The sequence below is a fragment of the Ptychodera flava genome, chromosome 20, assembly GCF_041260155.1.
Source record: "Ptychodera flava strain L36383 chromosome 20, AS_Pfla_20210202, whole genome shotgun sequence".
NCBI lineage: Eukaryota > Metazoa > Hemichordata > Enteropneusta > Ptychoderidae > Ptychodera > Ptychodera flava.
Window position 1 is genome coordinate 31398315 of NC_091947.1, and position 16015 is coordinate 31414329.

The 16015-nt window shown below is 35.8% G+C and overlaps 1 protein-coding gene across 1 annotated transcript in view; it reads right to left on the bottom strand.

Annotated features, from left to right (window-relative positions):
• LOC139120636 (serine/threonine-protein kinase 32B-like) overlaps positions 1-16015 on the bottom strand; it is a 94770-nt gene that overhangs the window by 20592 nt on the left and 58163 nt on the right. The gene's annotated exons all lie outside the window — the stretch shown is intronic.

Sequence of the window (16015 nt, forward strand, 5' to 3'; positions counted from 1 at the left end):
CATTTGTGTGCCACAACATCGTATGATGTCCTTTTGCCAAATTGTAATGAAATTGCTTCAAGTAGGGGAGAGATCTATGCATACAAATATGCATGATTGCATGAACACACAATATGCAAAGTCTTATCTATGAGCCAGCCTCTGGGAGAAGACATCATCAGGCAGGCAGTTAAATGTTACTGAATGGATATCTGGGCAAACTTACAAAACTGCTGCAAGCTTTACTGTTGGCACAAATCAGTTACCAAATCAGGGAAGTATTGTTGTACGTCATTTTCCTTTATGTGACAAATTTGCAATAATTGATGATAGGACTCTCTCACAATTATGTTCTTCATTTTTTCTGTGTGGGCATAATGTCAGCTTCATAATTCAGGATTTGAAAAGAGTGTACCAGTACACTTCTGATTGCACGACATATATACAATCTGAAAATACCAGGACTGATCAAGCACAATTCTCCAGGTAAATCAGCTTATTTCCAGTGAATAAGTGGAACAGTCTGCTTCTACAATGATGAAGGATTACGACAGAGTGTCTGCAGGGGCTGCTGGGAAGACATTGACAGAAGCATTGTACTCTTGAAAACCACTGACACAAGGTTACTACAGATTACCAACTTATTTCACTGAGGGGTAAAAGTCCTCTGACAGAATACAGTAAATTGATTGGGAATCATATTATTGGTCAGATATAACAATAAGTGAATTGAGTTCATATGGACGTTGCTGGATGGATATTTGAGCAATGTTATGATGGAAGTTAATGTACCTCTTTTTAAGTGGCAAGCACTTAAAACACTAATATGTATTGTCATTCAGTATATCGACTAAAAAGTACTTCTTTCCTAGGTTTGAATTCAAAGGTTTCACTCCACCAGACAACATGTACATGACTTCATGAAGTTAGGTTCTTTTCCAACTATCTTGAAAATGTACATTTCTGTGGTCTCAGACAGCCTCAACATAAGGTAGGCTGTATGGCTTTATTAGATAGCTTTTGACATGTCATGTCTTGAGCAGGGTGTCAGTGCATGGCTCACGCCTTTCAATACATAAAGAAATTGCTTCTTTTATGCTTTTACAATTCTGCAATAATATTTTCTCATTAGAAACTGTCTCATGTTGAACAGGGGGCTAATGCCTTACAAAATACCTGATATCAATTTTTGCTTGAAAGCTTTACAGATCAGTGTTATAGTTGTATTTTTCTTATTTACAGGTACAAGAGAATTTATTTCTGTTCTATAGTTTGTTACTGATGCATTAAGTTTTCATAACTCTTGTTAAAAATAACTAACATATATCAAAATTGCCTAGTGCAAATATTGACATAAGATACAAGTTTCTTTATATGGCAAGGTTAGCGATTTTTCTTTACTTTTACTTTTGAAGTGATCCTGTAAGCCCATTTACCATTATTGTGCAATGAAAAAGTAACTACTGAGCCAACATAATTTCACATAATTATTGTTCAACAGGTAACAGGCCAATGCACTGGTATACAATAAGTATTAGTGGATTCGTGATCATCCAAAACATATGGCTTCATGCCCAGGTGTCTCAGTGTATTTGAACCACTCAAGGAGATAAATGCATATCTGTTGGTCACCATCCAATCACAGTGTAACCACTGTCTACAAATCACTTATTGAGAGGCATATGTTGGATAAGTGAGATGACACGTGGCCAAGTGGTTTTAGTATGCTAGATTCACAATTAATTGATAGTGATCAACTTCATGACCTGGACTACACAATCTCTATAGAACTTTTCTAAGCCATGACCAGACCATAAATGAAGTAGAGTCCTATCACTATATTGAAATGTGAACATCAACAGATCCTAGCAAGCCACATCATGTTTATATTTTGACATCATTGGAACAGCTAATAGCATACTACTTTTAAGCAAGCAAAAACAGTTTGAATCTGTTGATAGTTTTGTGAAGTTCAATCTGCATTCCTGTCTGGGCAGGATACAAGCCTGAAGTATATTGGCGTGATGGAGTTAAAGTTGGCCTGATTTACCTTTGAGTTTAGCTTTGGAATTGTTATCATTATATTACATCCACTAGCCAATTTACTTCCCTTATTTTCCAAGGTGCTTATTCATTCTGTGACAGTATCATACAAAAGAAACCTTTACAATGAAGAATATCCTTTAAAAATTACATTATTAAAGTGCATCAAGACTGAATTATCCTTCATATGATCATTGGCAGTTAATTATTGTAATTGGATTTGCCAATGTGAAGCTCATTAGCCAGTTGCCAATTAATGGTTACAGTTCATTTATCATGAGCCATACTGCTGCACTGTAAAAGTTCATTACCATTGCAAAGGACAACATGATAACAAGACTGCAATATAAATTGTCTTTGAGAGGCAATTTTCTACAACAATATGTAGGGTGTTTTATTAGTAGCGTATCAGCTCAGCAAAGTGATATAAAAATCACATTTTAGATTCAGAACAAAATTGCAATTCCTCTCACAGCACATTATGTTGAAATTGACGCTGCCCAGCAGCATGGTAAAATATATACTTGCTGTAATTGACGTTACATTAGACACAGCGAGATGAAGCCATATATTATTTCCCACACATAACCTTGCTGTCTGATCACACCTACAGCAACACTTTCTTACGCCCATGGGAAAAACTCATAAAACTTAGCAGATATGTGCTGATATAAAGCATAAATAATTATGCATGGCTTTGACTATGATTTTTTGAAATGCGGAATTGGTATCTTGGCTTCTGGAATTCATGACATAAAACACATTGATTGAATCCATACCATATGGTGTTGACTTTCATTCATTCAGCTTTCACGCATTATAGTACAGGAGTCTGTAAAAGGTATCAATGTATGCAAGCTGTGAGTAGCACTTTGTCTAGATAAGATACCAGATAGGTTTCAGGTACTATCTGTGACTACTTTGCCAGCTACTTGTGACTTCTAGAAATCTGAAGTGCGTCAGTGACATCATACGTCAACCTGATGCTCTGCACGTTGTCAAGTTGGAAGGTGTTAGATATCCATATTGCCACTTTATCCAAAACTATACATTGAAGAATATGTTCCATTTCATAATCTATACTTGAAATGATTTACTGCAATGCATTTCATGCCTGACGGTTGAGTTACCAATTTTTCTCTGGATTTTTTCATGCTCTGCTATATTTCTCTATCCTGTCGGAACAGAATTCTACTAAAGCCTGAAATTGCCTAATGTAAGTGCACAAATGCATTAATTGTATAGCTCCACTGTTAATACAGGGGAACAGCCAACAACTGGCTGATCTGAGAAACAGGAAGTACAGGTGTTCAAATGAGTGAACATACTATTCTTAGGTAATTTAAACAAAATGAAAATATGGAAAATAGAACGTGAAAGCTGCTTATAATAATCCTCATTCTAATATTGCTCTTACCCAACTCATCATAAAAGCTCCTCTACTGCCCTCATGATAAAAGCTCTAAACATCCCTCCCCTTCAGCATGTTAGTCTGCCATTGCTTGTGGGATCAAATATTTACCAAGTTTGAACTTGTAATTACAGCAATATTTCACAAACAACAGCCTCTCCTCAAAGCTGGATGATGACATAAAACTAAATTGCCTTCAAACAAACTAAATTCTACTCACAGCCAAGCTACTGAGCAAAAGAATAAAATGTGCTGCCCCGTACTTGATGAAAAATTGCCTTTCAAGTCTCAGCCTAGCAAGAAATTACCTGTGAACACCTTTTTCCAGGAACACCTTTGTTGGCTGGTCTGAGTTGAATACAAAGTGGAGATTTGGTTATAAAAACATAACCATCGTGAGTTAATTACAGTGAGCTGGCATGGAATGAGTTGATCTGTTGACTGAGTTGCACATATACTAAGGCCTGATGTGTTGATGTCCCTTGTCAGAAACCATGACGTTGAAGATTATTTATCATTTGTATTGGAAGATGTGAAAGTCTAACAAAGTACCGTGTTGTACTTGTCAGTCTAGTATAAAAGGAAACTAGCTATTTTATAATAATTTTAACACAGATGCTACATACATTCAGCTGAGTTGTTGATGAAAACAGACCATTACGTCAGAATGCAATCACTTTTGTTAGTAACAGTAGATGGTACTGTCCTATTGCTACAGTTCACTGTAATTCATGATTGACGTAAACTCCAATAATTCGAAGACATATGACCTTCTGTGATGCCTGCAGTCCAGCAATGGCTGAAGTACTTAACATAAGCATGCATTATGGGTAACAACACTCCTGAGCTCTTTATTTGATGCATGATTAGAATTTAAAATCATGGCTATCAAACTGGTGGTAATAAATTCTCCTTTATACATGGAGTGCTTTTCAGTGTTAAGTTTGCTGTAGATGCCAAATCAGTAAATGTAATGGATTCCTTGCAAATAAACCATGGCACTATCTTTGTTTGATGTAATCAATATCTTCAATATTATATATTATGTGCCAATGCAAAATGTGTGACATTTGATTTGCTTTAAATTCACATTCACCTTATCTTCAGTCAAAAAATAATGTCTCCACTTTACCAAGGAAACAATAATTTCTGATTATCATTATTGATATATGAAAATGTATCTACAAAATTGCTGATTGAGGCAGAATGGTACAATATTGCATATAAAGCTGCCATTGTTGACAAGAAAGTACTGTGTACTGTAGCAATTTAGGAAATAGTGGCATATTGAAATTTGTATGTCTGCCTGACAACACAAATTTTCTGATGACGCTATCGCATCACAGGTAACTGATTATACAGTGTGTATTGAGCAGAAAGTGCAGAGATTTAAATACTAAGGAAATTTATTCCATTCTACAGTTTTTTTAAATCAAGTTATCAGGTTTACTTTGGTAACACTTAATTAGTATATGGACACTGACCACTATAGAGCAAGATGGGCCTGTCTAGGTGCTATAATTTTCTTTCAAACGTTTTATTTATATCGTTTGCATTTCATCATTTGAATTTCATAAATGTTACTGATTTTAAGTATTTGAGTCTACATGAATCATCAATGGATTTTGCCAAAAAAGAATGTGAATATTATCGTAGTCATTGACATCACGTATATTGACATAACATTCATCAAATTAAACTAGTTCAAGTACTGTTAATTTTCATATTTTATTACGTGTATTTGCTGTCAGAGGATTCAGTACATGTTCCGCATTTCAATCCTTTCATCTGAAGATCTTGATACATCCCAATTGTTTCTAAGGATTGGATGGATCTACCTGCATATATGCTGGGAAAGGGAGGGGGTGAAATTGATTATTGCAATAGTCTCTGTTGATGTCACTGCATGTTTGAATATATGCTGTACATTAACACTCACACATTAACACACAACAGTTTATGCTGTCATGTTTTAAAGCTGTACGTCATGACTGGCTTGTTGCAGAAAATGACGTACACTGGAAAATGAAATAAACCAGCTGTACAGCAGAGGACAATATCCAACAGCCAATGTGAGGTAAGGATGGCAGCCTGTGTCAACCCCTACAAGAGTGCAGTACCTTTGCCACCGAGCTGATCAGATGCCCACTGGGGCATCACGCATATCATGGAGCTCTCAGTCAATGACATTGCGGCTGTGAAGACAACCCCAAAGCTCTTGTATTTTGTCAAGAAAGAAAGCTGATTGACAGAGTTCACTCATGTGGGAATGGACTCCCTGTGAGGATAGAAAACATGTCATGGAGGGAGATTTTATATCAGCTGCAAACAATTGATGCTCCCGGTCACGCTGCAGCTGGGCAGCACTCAAGCTTGCAAGACTGTGACACGTACAACCCGTTGAGATGAACAAGGTTTCTTGTAAAAGGGAATGCAAATCGTGTGGAGATACACAAGATAAAGACTGCGTGCAACTTAGTCTTATTTTCAAATGAATCAAATGTCATTGTGTTATCCGACCACCCAATAGACTGATAGTTATAGATTAAAGTTCAGCTCTTCAGACTTATGGTATTGAACTTGGGAGATTACACAGGATGAAAAAAAATCTGCAGCAGAAGTTTCTAAATTATATAGGCACATGATCCATGATGTGGTTAACTTTCAGTGAAATAGCTTGTTAACTACAGGAAGGGAATCAATTGCAATCAAAGGAGAAAGTCTTTTGACATAGAGCATAAGTTTATAATATTTATTATGAGTGAATATTTCATGTGCCTGGGTTATTGCAAAGTGATTTTCACACTCTGACACATATACCATCCAATAGATTAACATTCACTGTGTTTTTTTAATGAGCTGATGTGAAAAAATGGCTTACATATACAGAGAGAGTAATAAACCATCTGGGATTACACTGAATGTTTGACACCATCCAGCAATTATTTATTAGAATTCTTCAACTTTGATTCCACAGATGTTAGAACTGCCATGTTAAAATGCTGTGGTATGCATATTTGGGATTATTGGCACTTCACGTAGTTTTTTATTTTCAAATTTTAATGTTGATGTCCTCACTTGAGAAGTTTTGAAAGCCAAATCAGTTCAAAGATCAAGTCTTCATCAAATCGTTAGATAAAAATTAATTGCTAGTATAATTGCAGTTGTGTGGAAACAATGAGGTTACGGTGGGGCCAAATTTCCGACATTCATTTGTGAGAGAGACGGTGAGATAAGCGGAGACTTGAGCTATGCTAAAATGCATTGCTAGCATGTTGAGTTAACTATCGCACTCTGAAACAAAAACCATGGTACCTGGGTAGAACCCAAAGCTTTGATAATACCTTCATGTCTGCCTGTGTTGGAAAAATGAGTACAAATACCATTGCTATGAAAACATGCCAAGAACCATTCACTTGCACTATGTGTTTGCTCAATGCATGCATGCACTGAAGATTTATGATGTAAACTTATTAAAAAATGCGTATCAGCATTCAAGGCATGCTGTTTAATATATCCTATATAGTAGCACTGGTCAACAACAGCCAACCGTAATGCTGTATGTAGATTTTGGCAATGGGAAATACTTCCTGTTTGGTTATAGTTACATGCATTGGGGAATTTACATCACAGCCTAATGACGACTACCCTCCTACACAATTTGCCTCACAACAGAGGTACAAATGTTCCCGTCCCCCACTTGCAGTCTCTCTCCTAGTCCTCACCTTAGAAACTATTGGCCCTGTCCCTATAAAAACAACATGATTTTGTCTTCTGTGTAGGCAAACCTCCGTTAAGAAAGAAAATTCAACTTCCTGTCCACCTACTGCAGCTTTTTCAAAGTTGTTTACTCGGCAAGAGATTAAAATTTCCCTTCCCACTGAGGACAAATGGTTGTCTGTCCTTTTGCCCACACTCGTACAAGATGGAAATGTGCTCATCTGCCTGCGATGAACACCACTGTTTTGCAAACCGCTTGTTTAGCTGCTTTGTATATATTTAAACACCATCTGACTTCATCGTACAAGCATTATGTATTCAATCAGGTTCACGCCTGTCAAACATCACCTTATGTAACATAAAACTTAACCTAAATGAGTGGAATCATGATAGTATGACAATATGACAATGATTTTTATAAGTTTCTGTTACTATAATGAATGTTTCTAATTGACTGAATTTTATGTTAATTCATGTCAAATATCATTGGCATAAAACTTTCATTGGTCTGGGTACATACATACTTCTCTGTTGGAACATCAAAAGTAACATAGTTGTTGTCAAGTAAAATGATATAGTAGTGACTTATATAGGCCATATTGTAGCAACTTCACACAGGAATTTTCCTTGAAAATACATTAAAGTGGTGTACGCTAGTATTCCTGCATTCTTGTTTCCTTTTCATGAGGAAATATTTTGGAATGCATGTTACGTTCTCACATCACTGACCTGGTTAATGGGAAGATCAGTGACATAATAGTTCTAAAGACTTCACCATAAAATACCATCAGAACTGAGTTGTACACTGTGAAGATATTTATGATTTTCAGAGTGAAAATTTATGAGACTTGCCAAGGGCTGTAAAATCTACATTATTGTACAGCCCATTGATGCCAAAATGTCAAACTGTTACATATGCTAGAACAGTCTCTTTTCATCATCAGCTTTAGCGGTGATATTAACTCAACCATGATGCTTTATGTATTTATGACAGGCCTACAGAAACTGTGCAATCATATATTGATGTATAAAATTCTCTTTCCATTATTTTCCTTATCATTAAATTTGTTTTAAGATTGTAAAAATAGTAAACCAGACATGCTTCACATGCTGGTTCTACTATGGAACCATGACCTTATAAATAATGATGCTACAGCCCTTCTCTGGTTTATAATATTGTCAATGTTTTCATGATATGTAACCTGTTCACCCCAATTCCCTGTAAACAGGTCCACAATCACCATTGATAACAATGGGTTTGAACCAAACCATGGTCGTGAAAAGGTTAGAATGTAAATGCTACAATGAGGGGCTGGGGAAAGAGTAATTGGTATTGCTGAGATGTAAAATCAGGCATTGCTTTCAAAGTCAGTATTTATATTTGCAAGCAGAACAGCATTGAAGATTTTGATCAACTGTATCTTGATTTACCTAAAGGCAACATATGTGGCCTTTAAAAGGTGACACTTTCAGGCTGGAGGAATTCCTGGAATTTGTGCAAGCGCAAACTAGCTGTCAGAGTTTAGATAACATTAAGTTTGTAAAAGTGAAATGGATAGGTGATGTCCCCAGGAAAGCAAGCTACATATATATTTGACAAATGTGGATTTTCTTGCCATGTTATTGTCAGTTTGTATCAAATCATTTTATTGTTTCTTTAAGGGCTTGGGAATGAATGTTGGCATGCGACAACTTCTACAGGTAAATTTGATTGAACGCAGTCCCTCTGGAGACAACGCATCAAATGCAACTTTACAGAAAAACAATCATGTGACAGACTTGTTTTGATCATTGTGTGGTCACACATCTTCATGTTTTTTTTCAAAAATAGCAACTAGTAATTATCACAGAGTCAGTGCAAAACTGTGAAACACTTGGATATATGTCAAAGAGACGAGTAAACACACAGAGAAACAAATTTCCAATTTCAAACATTCACGAACATGATCAGTATATCACATATAGCACTGTAACATTGTCTTGAAAATACCACACTGTGAGACTGTATGTCTGACCTTTCATACAGATCTCATGCAGACAGTATTAAGAGTGGTAATCAAGGACTTCTTTGATATTTTTATGAAAATCAATAGCTTTTGACATTTTGTTGCTATGGCTTTCACTAGATTTAATCAGTGCCAGAACAGCTAGTCTTATCACCTGAGTGAAGCTGTCCAAACATCCACATGATGGCCAGCGTGATGAACTTTACTAAAGAGGGACAGTTGGATGGGGTAGAAATGCCATGAATGCTCATTATCGCCATAAACAAGAGTTCCTACGCCCTAAAAATGTACGTGCAGAAATTCCTCAGTGGGTGAGAGAAATTTATTTTGGTACAAAAACCATCCTACGTACAGCACTACCCAATTTATGATGAGGCAATGGTTACAATGTAGCTAAAAGGGAAGCCATAACTGCCCCAAAAATATTTCACAAGTTTCAGCCTTGATTCTTTGAGAATTTTTATATGTATAACTATGGGTTTGATGGCATTTACACCAACCATTGTTTTTCAGCTGATGGACAGGATGTACAAATGAAAGAACTTCAGTGAAATGAATAATATTGTGTGGCATATTATTGAAGAATTGCTGTGAACAGCTAGTGGGCAGCACAGAAAGTACCATACCAATGTGGATAGAAACTTTCTCATGCTTTGTCTAAAACATCTCACCCTGATTTGAAATTGAGTCAGTTAAATATATAATTTCAACTGTGCTTTCACTTTAAATAGTGGTGTTCATGATAAAATATTTGTCAGACTGGAACTTACTCTGTTGACTATAATAAACTATTCCATCTGTAATCCATCTGGGGCAACCACTTAGTCAATTTTTACTTTGACAATTACACTAAATAGCTAAGACAGACCTCCATGTTTGAGAATATGGGATGATACCCAGTACTAGAAATGATATGGTATTATCACTGGAAATGATTTATTGTGAAATATAATGACAGTCTTGATGAAAACACCGCCTAGGTAATAGGATAGTATCATAGGTCACAGACTATACAGTGTACAGAAAATTGCAAAAATTTGAACTGATGTGACATTCACTGACTTGAGAAACCTTTCATTCTGCCTGATTTGCAAATTGAAGTCTCGTGGATGGAAATATTCATTTTCAAAAGCCACAGACGTCTGCCTGTTTACCTTGCCATAAGATGGGAACGGTTCCTTTTGCAACTAATTAGGGTTCACTGATCATATTTCACAGCTTTCCTTTTCAATTTGTTAAATGGCCTCATGTGCAAGGAGATGCCATTCCAGTTCAATTTAATTCTGGTGATGAAAGTGTCCACCTGAATACAGAAATGAATGCAGTGCTGTTGGAAGCATGTCAATTTGTTATGAAAGGTGGTATAATGATAACGTCTACACATATAACACCATATTGCTGATGGGCATTAAATTGCACCATGGTATATCTATGCAAATGAGGATATGCCACATCCAATACAAGTTTAACCCATGGTGTGATGCCTAGGACATAGGGCTGCTCCTTTTTACACAAGTTGAAGAAAACCATAATTTTGAAACAAGTGGTTAAACTTTGGTGATACAACAGCATATGTATGTTAGATATCCTTATTTTACTTATCTAATGCATTCATCACTTTCCCCTGATAATTAAACCATTAGAATGTTTTCTCCTCATAATTGGATTGATTATCATCCTCATTATTAATACGAATATCCACAAAAATATCCAGGGTAAAGGTACTGTTTTGAAAAAAGTCAGTGCTTGTCAACTTGCCACGGTACAATATGCAAGACATGACTGACATTAAATTAATAATTCCACTTGATATTTTGTTCAAGTATTTAACATAAAGAAATGTTTCATACTGCTTGATAGATCACATACCATAATTATGATTAACTGATAATGAATTTCCTGGGGTACCAAAGGTTACATATTATAACACTGTTCACATGTATACTGATTTTAATGTTTGAGTGGATGGACACTTGACAATTCACAACCACTCACTGCATGGAGGTCCACTCACTGTACTGTGGCCAGCAAAGCAATTTATTGAATCACAGAAAGTGTATATCACCAACATTTATTGTACAAAATATCTCATGTTTTCTCTAAACAATAAATATGAGTGGAGACAAATGTCAAAAATGTGCTAGCAAATATTATAAAATACACAGACACAAAATCAACTTTGCAGAAAACTTTCTATGAAACCAAGCGCGTATTTTTCCATTGCAACAATTGGATATAATTCATGAGGGTGTTTACGTAAGTTACTATAGTGACATTCAATTAATTTACAGATACTTCGTCAAATATCAACATTTTCTCAGAAGATTTTCTGCAAATTAACATATAGCACTTTCAAGATTAAATTCAATTTACACTACCTTTCTTATTGTTTCTCTAGTGTATGGAAGCATTTTCATCAAGACATCAATTCCAGTGTGCAGAAAATAGTGAACAGTAAAATTAACTAATTACACTGTACAGCCACTCAATGACTATACCCGTATGTAGAGTAACTAATGGTGAAAGATTATATAAAGAGAAAACATGGCTTCCAACCTATCCTTCTGACATTCAGATTACACAACACTTTCCTGGTGTGCTGCCTATAATGCATGTTGACTCATTTTTAGGCCAATGGAGTAAATGACGTTTTTACTTTTATTTTTATGATTTTCAGGTTCTTGTGGCCTACTAAAATTATCAGCAATTTGTTTCTCTACTCTAAAACTTTGCTCACTGATCTCAGACTTTAATGCCTGTTTATAAAAGATTTAGGGTTTCAAGTTTCAATGAAGAACCCTTGAGCAGGAGTTTGAAACTTTCCATTTTGAGGCGTGTGTTGCCTGATGCAGACTAGTTCACACTGATCAGCATACAAGATTTTGTTTTTAGGATTTTGCCACTATCTCCAGCAAATACCAATTTCTTTATACAACTTCCCTGGCGGAAATATCCACTCTGAACAGATTAAATGATTTTTATGCTTGATTATAAAAAGATGATGGATAAAAGTTTCCATGAAGAGCAAGATTCTGGAAGTTTGAGTTTCGAGACAAGTAATTACCTTAACATCAATGCAGACGAACTGGCACTGAATTTAAGCGATAGTGTAAGAGGTTTTTCATTCTCAGGATTTTGCCATTATCCATCAAATAAGGAAGTATCGACTGTCAACATGCACATTTCAAACACTCTGAAAGATTTCTGGCTCAGGGTTAGAGTGAGAATTTGTTGGATTGCAACAACCATTACATCAGCATTGACTTGAAGCTGTGTAACAAATCAGCAACCAAAAAAAACCTGCCCAAGGAAGGTACAGACTGAAGCAAAGCAAAGAAAAAATGTGACATATGACATTTTCTACTTGGAATGCATGAATGCAATCAATATGTAAGATTTTGCTTTGTGAATTGAGGAAAGTTGCACGGAAAATGAACACAGCTGAAAAGAAAATCTGTATTAAAGTGTATGGATATCGACTGCTATTGTTCAGAACATGCCATGGGTTAATTTAATAACTACAGCATTCATTCAAATTGTGCATGGTGCACTCTCCCTGCAAGACTTGTTTGTAAGTGAGACCCTGGATTTCTGGAATCAATACCGATACAAAGATTATCTCCTTTCTGACACACAATCCAAATTCCAGTCAGCAATATGGGTTCATTCCATGGAACAAGGACAATTAAGTCATATCACAGATAAGGATTTTTGCAGATCTAAAATAAACGACTAAGATGTCTGAGAGTGCAATACAGCAGTTCAACCTTGTCCATTGAACTACATAAAATTAAATGTAATGACTGAATGGTTACTGATGCAGGGCTAACCATCTGGCCAACAACCTTCAAAATACTTCAACTGTTTTGAATAGCATTAAAGAGGTACTTTTCATTTGATGTGAGTAGCTTCAGGGAACAGTAGGAACTGTGACAGGGTTTTGTGTATGATCATCTTTGGCAGAGAATATATACAGGTACTTAACCCTTTGAGTGCCAAAGTCGACTTTTGTCTCCTGTATAAAATGTAACCCGCACAAATTTTTTCCGATTTTTTCCAAAATTTTGATCAAAAATTGTAGCCAATGAAAAGTGATGTCCATCTAGTCCAAAATTGACAAAAAAATTACAGAGAAATTCATAAAAGTTGGTAAAATTTTACACTAAAATTTTGGTGGGAAAAAATACAGCACTCAAAGGGTTAACAGTGCATGGCTGCAGGGGTAGGTGTTCTCATTGATGCACAACCACATCAAGCACATACAGGTGACAGCATGTCAAGTCCATATATCAACCAGTATGTTCAATCAGAGAAATTTAATATGAATCATATAATGCACGAACAAATTTTACTGAAAATTCGTCTTCAGCATCTACTGTGGAGATGTGCAGAAGTAGTGTATCGTAAGCCAATGCAAATTTTTCAGAAAAAAGGAAAAAGTAAGACGAAAATCATATAAATTTTTTCCTTATTGACATTATGTATTGACTGGCACATCTTTGCAATTCCTGCCAACATGAATTATTTTGATACATAAATTGTTCATATGATAAGATTGCATTACAGTCGATTCTCGGAAAAAGAAAATTGAGACAATATATCTTTCTTGCAAATTTAATCTAAAAGCTACTTGAACGACCCTCTATATGTACATTTTATAATACTACAAGTACATAAGCAACCTCATTCACAGGTCTTGTCAACAGGGTAATACAGTGTGCTAGACTGTGACCAACCCTTCACCAATAGGGAAATCAAGTGAACTTGCATAGCACACGCTGTAGACTACAGTTAAATTCTAAGCAATGTTACCGAGCATGATTGTTGAGGATTTGAGGATTTACATGAATAATTAATCAAATGAGATGAAATTGACAGAATGTCTTTTCAAATCTCCTTTTTAGTAGATCAGTCAATATTCATCAAGTTGCTGGTAATCTGTTCAAATCGTTTCTGGAAAGATCACTGAATTACAAAATGTCCTGTCTCGATTGTATTAACCAGTAGAGTTCTATCTTCACGGTGGATTACGCTGACAATTCCCAATTGTCTTCAAAAATTGTTCATTAATCCAGGCTATTATGCTTAAAGTTATGGCCAAAGCTAACAAATGGAACAGTGTATTAAAATGATTTATATTGAGGAGATTAGGTGACTAAGGATAATAATAGCAATCTTCTTCAAGACAATTTTCAACAGACAGGCACATCTTCCTTTCCTGTTTATGACGGACTGATTGAAAGAGATAATGAGGTTCAAAGATACCAAGAAAGTTTTGATGTAGACCAAGGCCTTAAATACATCACTGTCTGCTGTGCAACCACACTGGCACAAATTACTTTGCCTTAGTATCTGAGGAAAACAAATGCAGAGCAGCTAAATCAGAGGCACACCTCTCTAACTGTGGGACTTTAAATCATTCATAGTTTACAGAGAAGAGCTTTTTTCCTGACTAAGATCATCTGCAAAGGAGAGCTGGCAACACATCAGAATGAAACATAATACTCATTTTATGCCTTTCAACCTCATCAGCGGAATTCAAAAATTCATCAGCCGGTCAGAGGTCATCAAATTTATCAAAGCAATCCCAAAATGTTGAGACAGCATTGAGCTTACAGATCAATTATTCACTGTGCAAATCTATAGGGGATTGCTTTACATTAGGTTTTGGTTTGTCATGAAGATATTTCATGCCAGGCCCACAACCTGCCCTGTTAAAGCAGCAGTTTTCAATCCCTTGTTCATGCGTCAGTGCTTGTTGATATTGAAATATTTACATCATGTTTTTCCTTAACTCTCCTGTTAAAGGTGTGTGTAGTTAGTCAATTTGTTTTAAAATAAAGCATGTAAGAAACCTGTCCCTTTGAATGTGAAATTCAGTAATTTGTTGATCGGATTCTGAACAACGTATGGCATCAATTCACCAAGCAAGGACATCAGCAGTTAAAGCTGCTCGGCTAAATCCCTACCCTTCACTCTTCACTTGGTTTGTGTAGATCCCTCATTGTGATCTTCAGGTGTACACACATCTGGTTTAATTTCTTCATCTAGAATTCAAGTATTAGCATTAACTGAATTTTTTCAAATCAAGATAAGGCATTGCAGTGTGTTCATCAACACTGCTACGTACAGCTAATTAGTTGTTCCCACAATGTCAGTGAAATTTTCTGAAAGAAATCTTTCATAATACAATACATGCATAATCCATTTGATCAAGCATTATTACTTGGCAATTTTCTCACTGAAAATCGATATATCACACTGACTTTTACAGTAAATGAAATCAGTCTATTTAAAGCTGTCAAAGGGAACACTTCAACAATGGTAACCATGGCAACTGCAACTAGATATGAACTGCTACGTAACAACAAACTATTTGATTCTATTTTTGCCCTACAAGTCTCATCAACTGAATGTAATGCATTATTCTGAACGGATAAGATGAAAAGTCAGATTTAAAAGGCACTCAAAGGTTGCCTGATGTCTATTAGAAGTAATATTATTCAATTTGCGAAATTATCTTCTTGAAAAAGCTGCTACCCTGGATACAGAGGGCTGAATATAAGTTATGAGACATTATGGCTTGCCATGCATCTTACATGTACTAGCTTTCAACTGATATGGCCTGGGGTCATAACTCAGCATATGCCAGTGCCTTCATGCACTGAAGCTTTCTGCAAGCAGCTTGACAAATACCATCAACCATACAATTTGATCAAAAATACCACATATATTCATGATATTTCTAGTATAATACACTCTTACAATTATGCAATTCAAACAATTTCCTTGGCAAAATAGCATGAGCTTTTCTATTCATTAATAGTTTCCATAAAAATCAACCCACACTAGTGTT